The following is a 13,224-nucleotide window of genomic DNA, read 5'->3' on the forward strand; positions in this document are numbered from 1 at the left end:
TATATACTCGTATTATACAGAAAAGGCATCAGATGGAATTCAAAATAGCGTTATATTGGAAGAAGGCGTGGTTGTGAACCGATTTCACCCATATTTTGTACATATCATCAGGGTGTTAAGAAAATATTATATACCGAATTTCATTGAAATCGGTTGAGGAGTTCCTGAGATATGGTTTTTGGTCCATAAGTGGGCGAGGCCACGCCCATTTTCAATTTTTAATTAACGCACTTTTAGTGATTTTCAACATAACCTTTGTATGGGAGGTGGGCGAGGTTATTATACGATTTCTTCCATTTTTGAACTGTATATGGAAATGCCTGAAGAGTTTGGTTGACATAGCTATAGTAGTTTCTGATATATGTACAAAAAACTTAGTAGGGGGCGGGGCCACGGCCACTTTTCCAAAAAAATTACGTCCAAATATGCCCCTCCCTAATGTGATCCTTTGTGCCAAATTTCACTTTAATATCTTTATTTATGGCTTAGTTATGACACTTTATAGGTTTTCTGTTTCCGCCATTTTGTGGGCGTGGCAGTGGGCCGATTTTGTCCATCTTCGAACTTAACTTATGGAGCCAAGGAATACGTGTACCAAGTTTCATCATGATATCTGAATTTTTACTCAAGTTACAGCTTGCACGGACGGACGGACGGACAGACGGACAGACAGACATCCGGATTTCAACTCTACTCGTCACCCTGATCACTTTGGTATATATAACCCTATATCTGACTCTTTTAGTTTTAGGACTTACAAACAACCGTTATGTGAACAAAACTATAATAATCTCCTTAGCAACATTGTTGCGAGAGTATAAAAACGTGAAGGATATGGTGTCTCTCTTTAGGCTGTCTTATACCTATTCACTGCCAATCGTTGTTTTATTTTACGTGGCATCCCAAACCCAGCGTTTCACAACTCTATGCTAGATATTTGCCTTCTCACTTTAGCTCGCCTTCAAACGGATGTTTTAGCGCAGCCTTGGCAAAAATTTTGTGATATTTTCTTCAAATGTGTAAATAAGAACTTATTGGCCACTCCCAAGGGAATGCATATATAATTATTTTTTTCCGTTTTCTTGCAGAAACTTCTACACATGCATATTTCTAGTAGTCATCCTGGAACAATTTATTCAGAGACTTAATAAATGTCATTGCAACAACAACTCATGTCAAATTTTATGAAGATATCTCGCTAAATCTAAAATGAAATGAAAAAGCTTTTCATACAAAAACTTTATTCCGATCGTTCATTTGTAAATAGCATATATTTTATATGCTATAGTAGTCCGAGTTTGTCGGCGGTTTGTAACAAATGAGCAGAGTGAAAATGCAGGATTGTAGCGCCGCCTTGAGCAATCTATGCCAAATTTCGTTAAGATATTTTCTCAAATAAAAAGTTTTTCCATACAAGAACTTATTTTGAACATTCAGTTTTTAAATAAAATATATATATTAATTATTTTTTTCCGTTTTCTTGCAGAAAAGTGAAACCTTGTTCATAATTTCTAGCTCATCCTGGAGGTTTATACGTCGATACATGTATTAATAAATGGATGTATGAACAATAAGGTGGGTAAATATTTATTTGAATATCTTTTATGATACTTATACATATAAACGATTCTAAGATATGGTAAAGTGATGAAAAAGTATATTCGTTTGATATAATTTATGCCACATTCGGCATTTTAAATGCATATATTATTTTTTTTATTGATTGCTTGAACATCAATAATCTCTTATAAAGTTCCTGTAATAGTAGATCTCATCTATACCAAACCACAATACTGATTCAGTTCTAGGTTCTCAATGCCATACTTCTTAATTAGCACTATGCATATTCCCACGTTAGTCGAGTTACTTTAGTTACTTTAAGTATGTTTTTTGTTTCTAAAACAACAAACAACAGTACTATCTTCCCCTTCAGTTCTCTTGTACTGAATAAATATACTATTTTGTCCATACCTTCCATTTTAGAGCAATAACTTTCTAATAATATTTAATTGCTGGATTTTTGCATTTCTCCTCATCAAATGCCGGCTTCTCTTTGCACTGGATTAATTTATATGTAAGATTCTAGAAGTTTTCTGTCGAAATTTTGAAGCCTTAAGCTCTAGCTAAAGATGACTCATACAGAAAAGATCTGTTGTAATAACGGCATGTGTTGTAATTCCTCAATCGTTCGAAAATACCATATAAACATACCTACAATAGTGTTACTTTCTTGTTCGAACGAACGAAATTTTGAACCACTTCCTAATTTATTGAAGCTTTCTTTCAGATAATGATAATTAGTTATATCACTGAGAGATTCATAAAATTTTCTACGTTCTAAATTCTTTGAAGGCCTAGGATGCTCGATTATTTTGTAAACAAGTAAGGAAGGCTAAGTTCGGATGTAAGCGAAGATTTTATACTCTTGCAACTTGCAAGACTCAAAGTCCGAGAAATTCCTTCAGGAAAATATGGATTAAAGCCAGGCAGATGTTCGAAAATTTTGAGGATACATATATGTACATACATATGTAGATACACTATAATGAGTAAAACACGCTCTCTCTCTTCTCAGATATTTGCCGATATATCCAGCATAAAGTTATCCGAAAGTTCGTAAATTTTTATATTAAAAATATGGGGGCTCATGGAAGTATTGACCCGATTTAACCCATTTTTAATATCCAGAGATACATTCGCAGTACACGATTTTCGCTGAATTTTTATTGTATATCCCATACTTCGATATCTTCGGTCAAAAGTCAACTATAGATACTGGACTCCACAGTTCCAGTATTTGGGGCTTGCACACTTGGATTTGGACAATTTTTGGTCATAAGGTGGCATACCTTAAAGAAATTATTAGTGGAAAGTTTAATCTTGTCATATCAATTGCTTCTTGATTTGTGCACTGGAAAGTGTACTGAAATTTAGAATAGTGCTATAGGAGAAGTACAACTACGCCATATCCGATTTCGTTAATTTTTGCACTGTAATATAAGAATGTGAGAAGAATGTCACGCATCAAGTTTAGTTGAAATCGGACGTTCGGCTCCCGAAATTTTACTTAAAAGGGGGTGGCGTCACGCCTATCGTTAAATTTTTGCCCCATTAAGCCCTCTCATACCATATCGGGGGTAAAATTGTTTACGGCATATTTAGTCATTGATTTACATATTACATATTTGGTAGTTTTTAACAGTACTGTTTTATGGGGAATGGACGGGGTAATCTTCCGATTTCAACCATTTTTAGTGTTGTAGGGGGCCTTTAGGGATTTATCCTGAGTGGATTTGGCTTTTGTAGCTTTAATGGTTTAGGAGATATGTACATTAAACCTATTATAGGGCGAGGTCACGCTCACTTAAAAAAAAATTAGCCCAGAGGTGCTCTTACCTACTTCGATCCCTTTGCCAAATAAGAGTTCTATATCTTATTTTAGTGCTTAGTTATAGCACTTTATACATATGTACATTCTCTGTTAATGACGTTTTGCGGTCGTGGCTGTGGTTGATTACGCCCATTTATGAACTCCGACTTACTTTTTTGCCAAAAAAAAAAAAAATAAGAATGAAGGAATTTAAGAATTTTGTCTTAGTATGCATTGAAATGTTGATACAAATATTATTAATATTATTTCGTTTTCTTAATATTTTCGAAGGAGCGTGGGGAAACGTCAGAAAAATGCATTTATTGATTACTCAGATGCGTGCAAAATTTCTTATAGTGCAGCTGTATGTACATACATACTTACATATGTACATGTATGTATGTATGTATGTTCACACATGTGAATGCCCACTATGCATACTAATTTTATTGCCAATTGACATTACGTACTATACAAGGTCTGTCGCAAAAGAAACATAACTTTTTAAATATAACTGTTTCTGGTGGCGCCACCTATTGCTGGGTATATGAAATAGAAAGTTTGATCTCTTGTTGACATTTCGTGAAAATTTTGAGATAATTGGATAACTACAATCGATGTTATCGATCAAAAAGTGACAGCAGCTTTTGGTCATCGGTTGTAAAATGCAAAGAGCAAATATTAAATTTTGTTTTAAACTTGGGAAAACGTTTACTGAAGTCATTTCAAATGAAAAAAAGTTTATGGTGAAGTGCATATCCCTTAAAACTATTAGATATTTTTCCACGGAATTTCGCAAAAAAATTGTTAATAAAGTGTACTATCAAAAATAAAAACATTCGTGTAATTTTCTACATACTTATGTACCTAAAAAAACATCCAAACTATCTTTTTTTCTTCGATAAAGAAGATATATAACTTGGTGTAATGACGTTTTGCGGGCTTTTGTCAGTGGTTGATTACGCCTATCTACGAACTCCGACTTACCTGTTGCCAAAAAAAAAAAAAAAAAGTGTCATGTCGGAATTGTAAGAATTTTGTCTTAGTATGCATTGAAATGTAATGATACAAATATTACTAATATTATTTCGTTTTCTTAATATTTTCGAAAGAGCGTGGGGATCGGAAATGTCATAAAAATGCATTATCAAATTATTGATTACTCAGATGCGTGCAAAATTTCTTATAGTGCAGCTGTATATACATACATATGTGCATACATACTTACATATGTACATGTATGTATGTATGTTCACACATGAGAATGCCCACTATGCATACTAATTTTATTGCCAATTGATATTACGTTCTATATATACATACTATATATGCAGTAACCCGATAATACTATGTATTTTTTGTTGTTTTATGATGAATTTCATAATTAAATAAGCGAAGTTCAGCAAACTCCGAAACATGTGATGACTCTGAAATTTGTTAATTGAATTAATTCTGCATCGTTTGCTTCCGTGAAGATACATAAAGTATAAATATGTGATAACGGTACCTGTATGTGTCAGAATGCATTCTTAAATGCTCCGTTATATATAAGTATGTGTGTAGAAGTTTGTATAAATATTTTTAATATAAACATACATACATATATTTTTATTTGGAATATGCTAACGATTTCCTGATTCAATATAATAAATAATAAAATTTATACAATTGATCGATAAGCTTTTTCGGCTGCCATTGAATGTGACTGACTTCATATATGCACATTAGGGTAGTTCATTTGTTTTTGTAAGAGTAACAGAAATCAGATGCTGAAATCATTTCATTGTTAGAATGAAACATAAATGAAACGATACAGGAACAATAAATCAAAACATGTAAGTATGTATGTATATGGAGAAAAGGAAAGACCACTTGATAATATTTTTACAATGTTAGAAAAGCCTGCCTGAGTCCACAAAGAAACAAAACTTTGCAATATATTCCAGAGCACGATAGACGACTTGCTTGTTTCTAGTATTTAATGACTTCATGACCTTTCCTGAATGTTGTGTGCCACTCAAATACTGTTTTTGTGATAAAGTATTCTCTTTAAATCACATCTGAAAGATTTTCATTCATTTCGTAGCCATGATTCAATTGGAAATACAAAATTTCAAGCGAACTCGTTGTTAAACTTTTTTACATGTTAAAAATCGCCAGACTAACACTAATGATGCTTTGAATGAATGTAATTACAGGTTTTTTGGTAAAACCATAACCGTAATATGTTGCGACGATCCCTAAGAAATATTGAAATCCTCCGCGACATCTTACACCAATCAAGGAAATTTGTTTTATAGTTTCGATTTGCGGGCACAGTCAATTTTGATCAGATGGTTGTGAAAGAAAGGTCAAGCGGCTTTCTTTTCTTTTCAATGCCTGAAGGTATGCGCTCCCAAGTATTTAAGTCTTGACCTCCCAAAAGCGGGACAGTTAAGAAGGAAGTGTTGAGTTGTTTCCACCTCATCATCTTCCATACAGCTTCTGCAGATGTCGACTGGTAGAACTACCAGCCTTACTGCGTGAACGCCAATAGGGCAAAGGCCTGTTAAAAGCCCAAAATCTAGCCTTACTGAGGGTACAAAGATGACTATATCTCTTGCGATCGATCTTGGCCCAAAAGGCTTTGGTACAGCGTATGTATCGATGATGGCCCAGCCTCGGCCAAGTTTCTTCCTTCTCGGAAGGAGACTACACTTCGGAGCAGTAAATCTACTGCTACTTTAATGGCTGCAGCCTCGGACTGGAAGACACTGCAATAGTCAGGAAGTCTGCAGCTGGAGTTGATAGAATAAATGCCTCAACCTTCCCCCCAAGCTGTGACCCATTTATAAAGAAGCTCGCTGCCCCTCTCCTCTAACGGCTTCTTCCCACCCACAGCTCTCTCGCCGGTTTATGGGTAGAGAAAGAGCCGCCAGAGTTCAGTTTGGCGACTGCATGATCCAAGTGGTCCAGTACGAAGTCAAAAGGAGTCAGGCTTTTCGAGTGTTCCGTCAGACTTTCTTATTACTAAAAGCAAATACTGCCAGCTTATATAAATTCATATTCAGTTTATGCCTTCAACTTTCAGGTTATGCATCATCGCAGAGCTTAGGTATCAATTAGTTCCAATTTTAAGCTTAAGTTTCAATTTACGTCACATAAAGTTGAATGCATTGATTTGTTCTGTGTAATTTTCATTCGTGGAAACACTTTGTTTGTTTTAAAAGCTTCATTAGTCACTCAATTTAAAAGCAGATTGTTGGAGTGTTCATATATACTACATATATATTAACTGTTTTCAAGTCTCTTGATTATGCTTCATAGGCTTAAAATTAATGATGCTTATTAGTTTAGGAACTTTTTTCAATTATTATACGGCTATAAAACTAGTCTGTAATAAATGTAAATCGTTTCAATCCAATAACTGGAGTACAACTATGTATGTTTAAAGTATTAAGCACAGGATCACTAGATCAACAGACTGACTTCTAATTCACCATAGCATACCTCTACTGATCAGATCTTCGACTTACTTTTACTAATTTATCTGTGCCACATTACTATTGTTCGCATTTCATATTGGCTTTTTAACATTGTCGTCATCTCAGGAAATGTTTTACCGCAATTCAAAGAACCTTCCTAAAAGTTGACGGGAAAGAAATAGGTCAAACAATTTTTTTTTTTAATTTAATGCCGATAATTGATATGCCTATATTATAGAATTTACGTCACATAATAGATTTACTTAAATGTCGCTAAGTGAATGAGTAAGTAAATGAATAGAGATAAATGTGTGTACAGTGTATATTGAAATGGGATGATGAGATGCGCAATTTATTGATTGTGAGGAAAGCAATTTGCATGCGCAAACTCATCCTAATCTGCTTAACTCCATCTATTATCTATTATAGTAGGCATATACATACATATGTACATATGAATGTATTTTGTAATATGTTCTGTGGATATTTATGTACTTATGTATGTATGTACATATTTATGTAAGTATGTCAGGAAGACTTTTGACGACGACGAGACAAGTTATGATATCCTTCACAAATAAAAACAAGAAAAAACGTTAACTTCGGCTGCACCGAAGCTAATATACCCTTCACAGGTGCATTTCTTTTAGTAACTACATATGTGTTCAGTTTGTATGGAAGCTATATGTTATAGTAATCCGATCTGAACAATTTTTTCGGAGATTACATTGTTGCCTTAGAAAATAATCCATGCAAATTTGGTGAAGATACATTGTCAAATGTGAAAGTGTTCCATACAAGAACTTGATTCCGATCGTTCAGTTTGTATGGTAGCTATATGCTATAGTTAACCGATCTAAATAATTTCTTCGGAGATTACATTGTTGCCTTAAAAAATAATCTATGCCAAATTTGGTGAAGATACATTGTCAAATGTGAAAGTTTTCCATACAAGAACTTGATTCCGATCGTTCATTTTGTATGACAGCTATATGCTATAGTCAGCCGATCTGAACATTTTCTTCGGAGATTACATATTTGCCTTGGAAAACAATCTGTGCAAACTTTTGTGAAGATACATTGTCAAATGTGAAAGTTTTCCATACAAGAACTTGATTCCGATCGTTCAGTTTGTATGGTAGCTATATGCTATAGTTAACCGATCTGACCCATTTCTTCGGAGATTACATTGTTGCTTTAGAAAATAATCTATGCCAAATTTGGTGAAGATACATTGTCAAATGTGAAAGTTGTCCATACAAGCATTTGATTCCGATCGTTCAGTTTATATGGCAGCTATATGTTATAGTGGTCCGATATCGGCCGTTCCGACAAATGAGCAGCTTCTTGAAGAGAAAATGACGTTTGCAAAATTTCAAAAGGATATCTTAAAAACTGAGGGACTAGTTCGTATATATACAGACGGACAGACAGACAGACGGACATGGTTAAATCGACTCAGCTCAACATACTGATCATTTATATATGTATATACTTTATAGGGTTTCCGACGCTTCTTTCTGGGTGTTATAAACATCGTGACAAACTTAATATACCCTGTTCAGGGTATAAAAAGTACCTCTACTTGGATCAACACGTTATGTATATTATTATTACCTTCTGCGGTAAATTAATACAATAAAATTGCATTATAAACTCGTTAGTGTTATTTACCTACCAATTAAAAGGAATATAACAAAAACAAAGTATTATTTGACAGATGTCAAATACTAATTATTGAAGAAAAATTAAGTGGGAATACCAAACCGGATGGGCCAATCAGCATCTTAATTGTCTTAACTAATTGAACAGCTTTAACATGGTAAAAGTCAGTATTACTCATAGATTGGGACTAATGGGCTATGTCACGATTATCATGTCGTAAGGCCTTCAGAGTTCTTATTTTTGTGTAACTATCTTAACTTCGTAAGATTTGAAAATGTGTTTTGATATGAGAAGTTACAACCGATTTCCGGCATCTCTTTGGCTTGTCTCATTGTACCGCTATGTTCAAATCTCAAGCTTTTTAAAGCCATCTGATAGTGTATTGTACGCAGAGATATTACTCTGACACTGTAAGAGAATGTGGGCCAAGCATAAACCGCAAACTACAGTTTTATTACATCCATATGTACGGGTTTACGGCTGCGTAGGCGTCCATTTACTCGTACATATTTATATACATATGTATGTATGTATGTAAGCACACTTCATATCATACTGTAGTATAAGACATTTATTTATACAGATAAATAATTTATTTACTCTGTGACAACGCGCTCTGGCAACTGCCAATGCTGGACCACAATGGGAAATTACGAAGTCGGGCGTCTGGTTGACTAGTACGTCGGTTGGCTTGTGGCACGAGTCACAAACTAATACCGTATAATAAATTGCACAGCACAACGCGTTGCAGTCGATAGATTTCAACAAGCAATGAACATTCGCACTCAACTACTAAACAAATATAGCTAAGTATATCTATACATACATACTTATGTAGATATATCAACAAAAGGTTGTGTTTTACGTGTATTTCACCGGTATCGCCAATCAATTTAATTGAATTAAATTGAGTGGATTTGTATGAAATATGCTCGCACTACTCATAAATTGTTTGTTGAATGGTGTTCAAAAAGTGCTACGTGTTGTTGTTGGATATTACAACGCCCTCAATTGAAGAGGAATTTGCCGCTTTTACTAAGGTTTTACGTGCCATTCACATTATGTAAGATATTAAAGTAGTTATGTATGCACTCATATACATATATACATACATACATACATAAGTATGTACTTATGTATATAAGGAGGTGGCCTACAATTCAATATTCTCTTCAATTTATGTAGTTTGGGTAATAAATTGGGTCATTGAAAATGCTGGCAAATATTAGTTTCCTATCTTTGGTTACATAAATGTGTAAGTGTATTTACTATGGTCAACCTTAAGGTAGTAATCTGGTAACTTGGGTTCAAAAAATTGAAAATTTTTTTTTTGCTTAATTTGAAAGTACAATGTCTTGAGAATATACTGTGAAAATTTCAGACAGAAATTCGAAATATTTCGGGAGTTATAACGAGTTTCCTAAAGCGCCTCGGAGTCCAACTTTTAAGGTCGACCGAACTTTAAACGCGTTTTTCTCAAAAGATTGTTTTTCTGATCGGTCCGGGTCCCTACTTTTTTTCTTCTGAACTGATTGCTTTAAAATTTTAACAGGCTGTTATACACACTTACAGTTCTCGTCGCTACTAACGAGCATTTTTTTCACCCCTAACTTTTTATTTTACAACCCTTTCTTTGCTAAAATAAAAGGACTTTTTTTTTCAAAGTCCGCAATTTTGTTATTTACCCTTGAAATTTAACTTCAGTAGTTCCGACCAGAATGACATGTCTATAGATTAAGAATAATCAAGAATATTTGATTTCAGATAACATCAAGAGCCAAAATCACCCGGGCCACCCACGTGCATTTTTTTTTTTGAGGTTTCAACTTCGAGTGACAATAATAATAGTAATAAAATATTAAATTTTTTCAAATAATTTTTTTTTTTTTATATTTTCAATAGGAGTATTCAGACCAGCCTTGTTCATTCGTTAGTCGTTATTCGGTAGTATTTTGTTTTTGAAAAATTAACAGACTACCGGGTAACGAACTATCCATCTGGCAAGCTTGATAATTGTTTCGTTACTCGGTAATATCACATCAGCTGTTCTCCTGCTCCTCTGTACATCAATTTAAAGTACTTACCAGTAATAAATTTGATCTGCTCCACATAATTTTCAATTAAATGACTGAAAATTTTTATTTCGCACTTTAATGAGGCATTTTTACTCTTTAATAAAATTGAATCAGCTGTTTCGGAATAAGATTTATCATACTACAGAGGTAGAACAAAAAGTATGTTCACAGTTAAGCCTTTTAACGAAGCATCAACTAACGAATTACCAAATTAACAGGGTTCGGTCTGAATACCCCTAGTATGTTTCGCATCGATCAAATATGTTTAAGAAACTTTATTCCAGGTTAGATACTCAAAATATCTTCACGAAATTTGACAAAGATGAATGTAGAAAAAACAACAATCTCCTGTGCTGATCGGATCACTATTTATGCCTTCGGCTCGGTCTCTGTTGCTGCCTCTTTTCAGCGACGTGCGGCTCTATGCGATTCGCAAACGCTGGCTATGCACTGCACCAACTGCATGTGACGAAATGTATCCGACCGTTTTTCATCACCCCTTGGGGCAAGTCCTATCGTTTCGCCTCCTCTTCCTTTAGATTGGACTTGCGCTCGTGCCGGCTAGATATTCCGACCGCTGCCTTGTAACGCATACCCAGCCCCTCCATGCTTGGCTTTTTCCGGGGTTTTCTCTTGTTGCCACATTTGCCCACATTCACCTGCTAGTGGAGAGCACAGAAGCTCTTCTTATTTTTTCGTGTTAATGCTGTAGCGCTTTCTTGCTCCAAGCCTACATGGACTGTAGCAAGCATACGCTGTAGAGATGGCTTGGCGGTAGTGCTAGCATCGCCGCAATCTGCACCCGTTGCAGATGAGGTGTGAGCACTGGCGCCACAGCTTGTCAAGTCGCTATGCCCGTCGGTAATAACAGTCTTTTCTCTCGCCGACTTTGTGGCTGATATCCCAGTCCGCTTCATCTTTTTTATGATCTACCTATGAGTTTTGACTTCAGGATCTCTATCCCTACCATTTTATACCTATCGCCAGGTACCTTTTAAGCTATGCCTGTCATATTTCCTCATTGTTCTCTTTCTGAGATTGCATATAAAGCAGTCTACCATAGGGAGTAGAAAGCCTGCAATGTCACCCAATTCGTTTTTAACAACTTTTAAAAACAATACCGATGCGTACTGACATAATTATGGTCGCACCTGCCTTAAATTTATATCTAGATGGGGTCGAAATACATACATATATAATATTATTGCTAATTAAAGGAACATCTTCCATTGATATTCATTTTCATATGTAAAAACAGTCTACTTTTAGAATATTCCACTATTTTTTTTTATATACGGTAATGGCTTCAAAGCTTTGTTTTTAATAACAAGGCTCTGTTGCATTGAATTATTAGGGTATGGTGCATAGTATTCGATCGCGGTTGAAGCCTTTGTAGTCTTTGTGTTGTCGCGATTTTGAAATTCTTCCTAAGTCGTTTATTTCTTAACTTCTTTTGAAAATGTTGTTCCGGATTTTTAGTCTTGCTCTTATACCGTACGCTAATCCATTTTTTCTTAATTCTATTCTATTATATTGTATCTTATGTCTCCGCGGGGGAGCAAAGGGCCACAGAGAGACTTTTTCATATATTTCGATTCAGCCTCTTAATTTCACTCCAAATTTTTTGGATCTTAATTCATACGACGTCTAAATTTTTTTCTAGGTTAGAGCGTGCTTGATTTGTGCGCGACCATAAGACCGTGTCGGGTCAAAAAATGTCAAATATTGCGATATACAAGGTCTGTCGCAAAAGAAACAGGACTGTTAAAAAAAACAACAAAAAATTAATATTTCTCAAAAGTTATATTTTTTTATTCAAAGTAGTTTCCTTGTGCTTCGATACAGCATTTAGCCCGGTCAATTAGCATTTCAAATGAGTGTTTAAGATCATTTTTCGGAATGCTCTTGAGAATATCGGTCGTCACCTTTTGGATAGCTGAAATGTCCTGAAACCAGTGTCCTTTCATGGGCAAATGAAGTTTTCCAAATAGGTAAAAATCACAGGGTGCCAGATCAGGTGAGTAGGGTGAGTGATTATTGATTAATATGGAGTTTTCTGTCAAAAAATCAGTGACAAGCGTCGACCGATGACACGGCGCATTATCGTGCAACAGGCGCCAGGACCCTGCCTCACGGTATTGTGGTCGAGCACGACGAATGCGTGACAAACGACGCTTCATAACACCAAGGTAAAACACAGCATTAATCGTTTGGCCAGGTGGAACGAACTCTCGGTGTACAATACCCTCGGAATCGTAAAAACAAATCAGCTTTGTCTTTATTTTTGACTTCTGAAGAGGACCGACTTCTGATCGTCACAGAGGTCCTCACGACCTTCTTGGAATCGCTTAAACCACTCATGCACATTACTACGGATTAGGCACTGATCACCATAAACTTTTTTCATCATTTGAAATGTTTCAGTAAACGTTTTCCCAAGTTTAAAACAAAATTTAATATTTGCTTTTTGCATTTTACGACCGATGACCAACAGCTGCTGTGACTTTTTGATCGATAACATCGATTTTAGTTATCCAATTGTCTTAAAATTTTTACGAAATGTCAACAAGAGATCAAACTTTCTATTTCATATACCCACCAATAGGTGGCGCCACCAGAAACAGTTATATTTAAAAAGTTCTGTTTCTTT

General features: G+C 35.1%; 1 protein-coding gene across 5 annotated transcripts in view; it reads left to right on the top strand.

Moving 5' to 3' along the window:
- The window catches only part of LOC126752523 (uncharacterized), a 227,239-nt gene that overhangs the window by 183,613 nt on the left and 30,402 nt on the right, over positions 1 to 13,224 (top strand). For 4 of the 5 annotated variants that reach the window (XM_050463392.1, XM_050463390.1, XM_050463391.1 and 1 more), the window contains exon 2: positions 1,487 to 1,575. The exons of the other annotated variant lie outside the window; for it this stretch is intronic. The gene's annotated coding sequence lies outside the window, so the exon portion shown is untranslated. The remainder of the gene's footprint in view (positions 1 to 1,486; positions 1,576 to 13,224) is intronic. 5 annotated transcript variants of the gene reach the window in all.

This window comes from Bactrocera neohumeralis, chromosome 3 (assembly GCF_024586455.1).
Source record: "Bactrocera neohumeralis isolate Rockhampton chromosome 3, APGP_CSIRO_Bneo_wtdbg2-racon-allhic-juicebox.fasta_v2, whole genome shotgun sequence".
NCBI classification, from domain to species: domain Eukaryota; kingdom Metazoa; phylum Arthropoda; class Insecta; order Diptera; family Tephritidae; genus Bactrocera; species Bactrocera neohumeralis.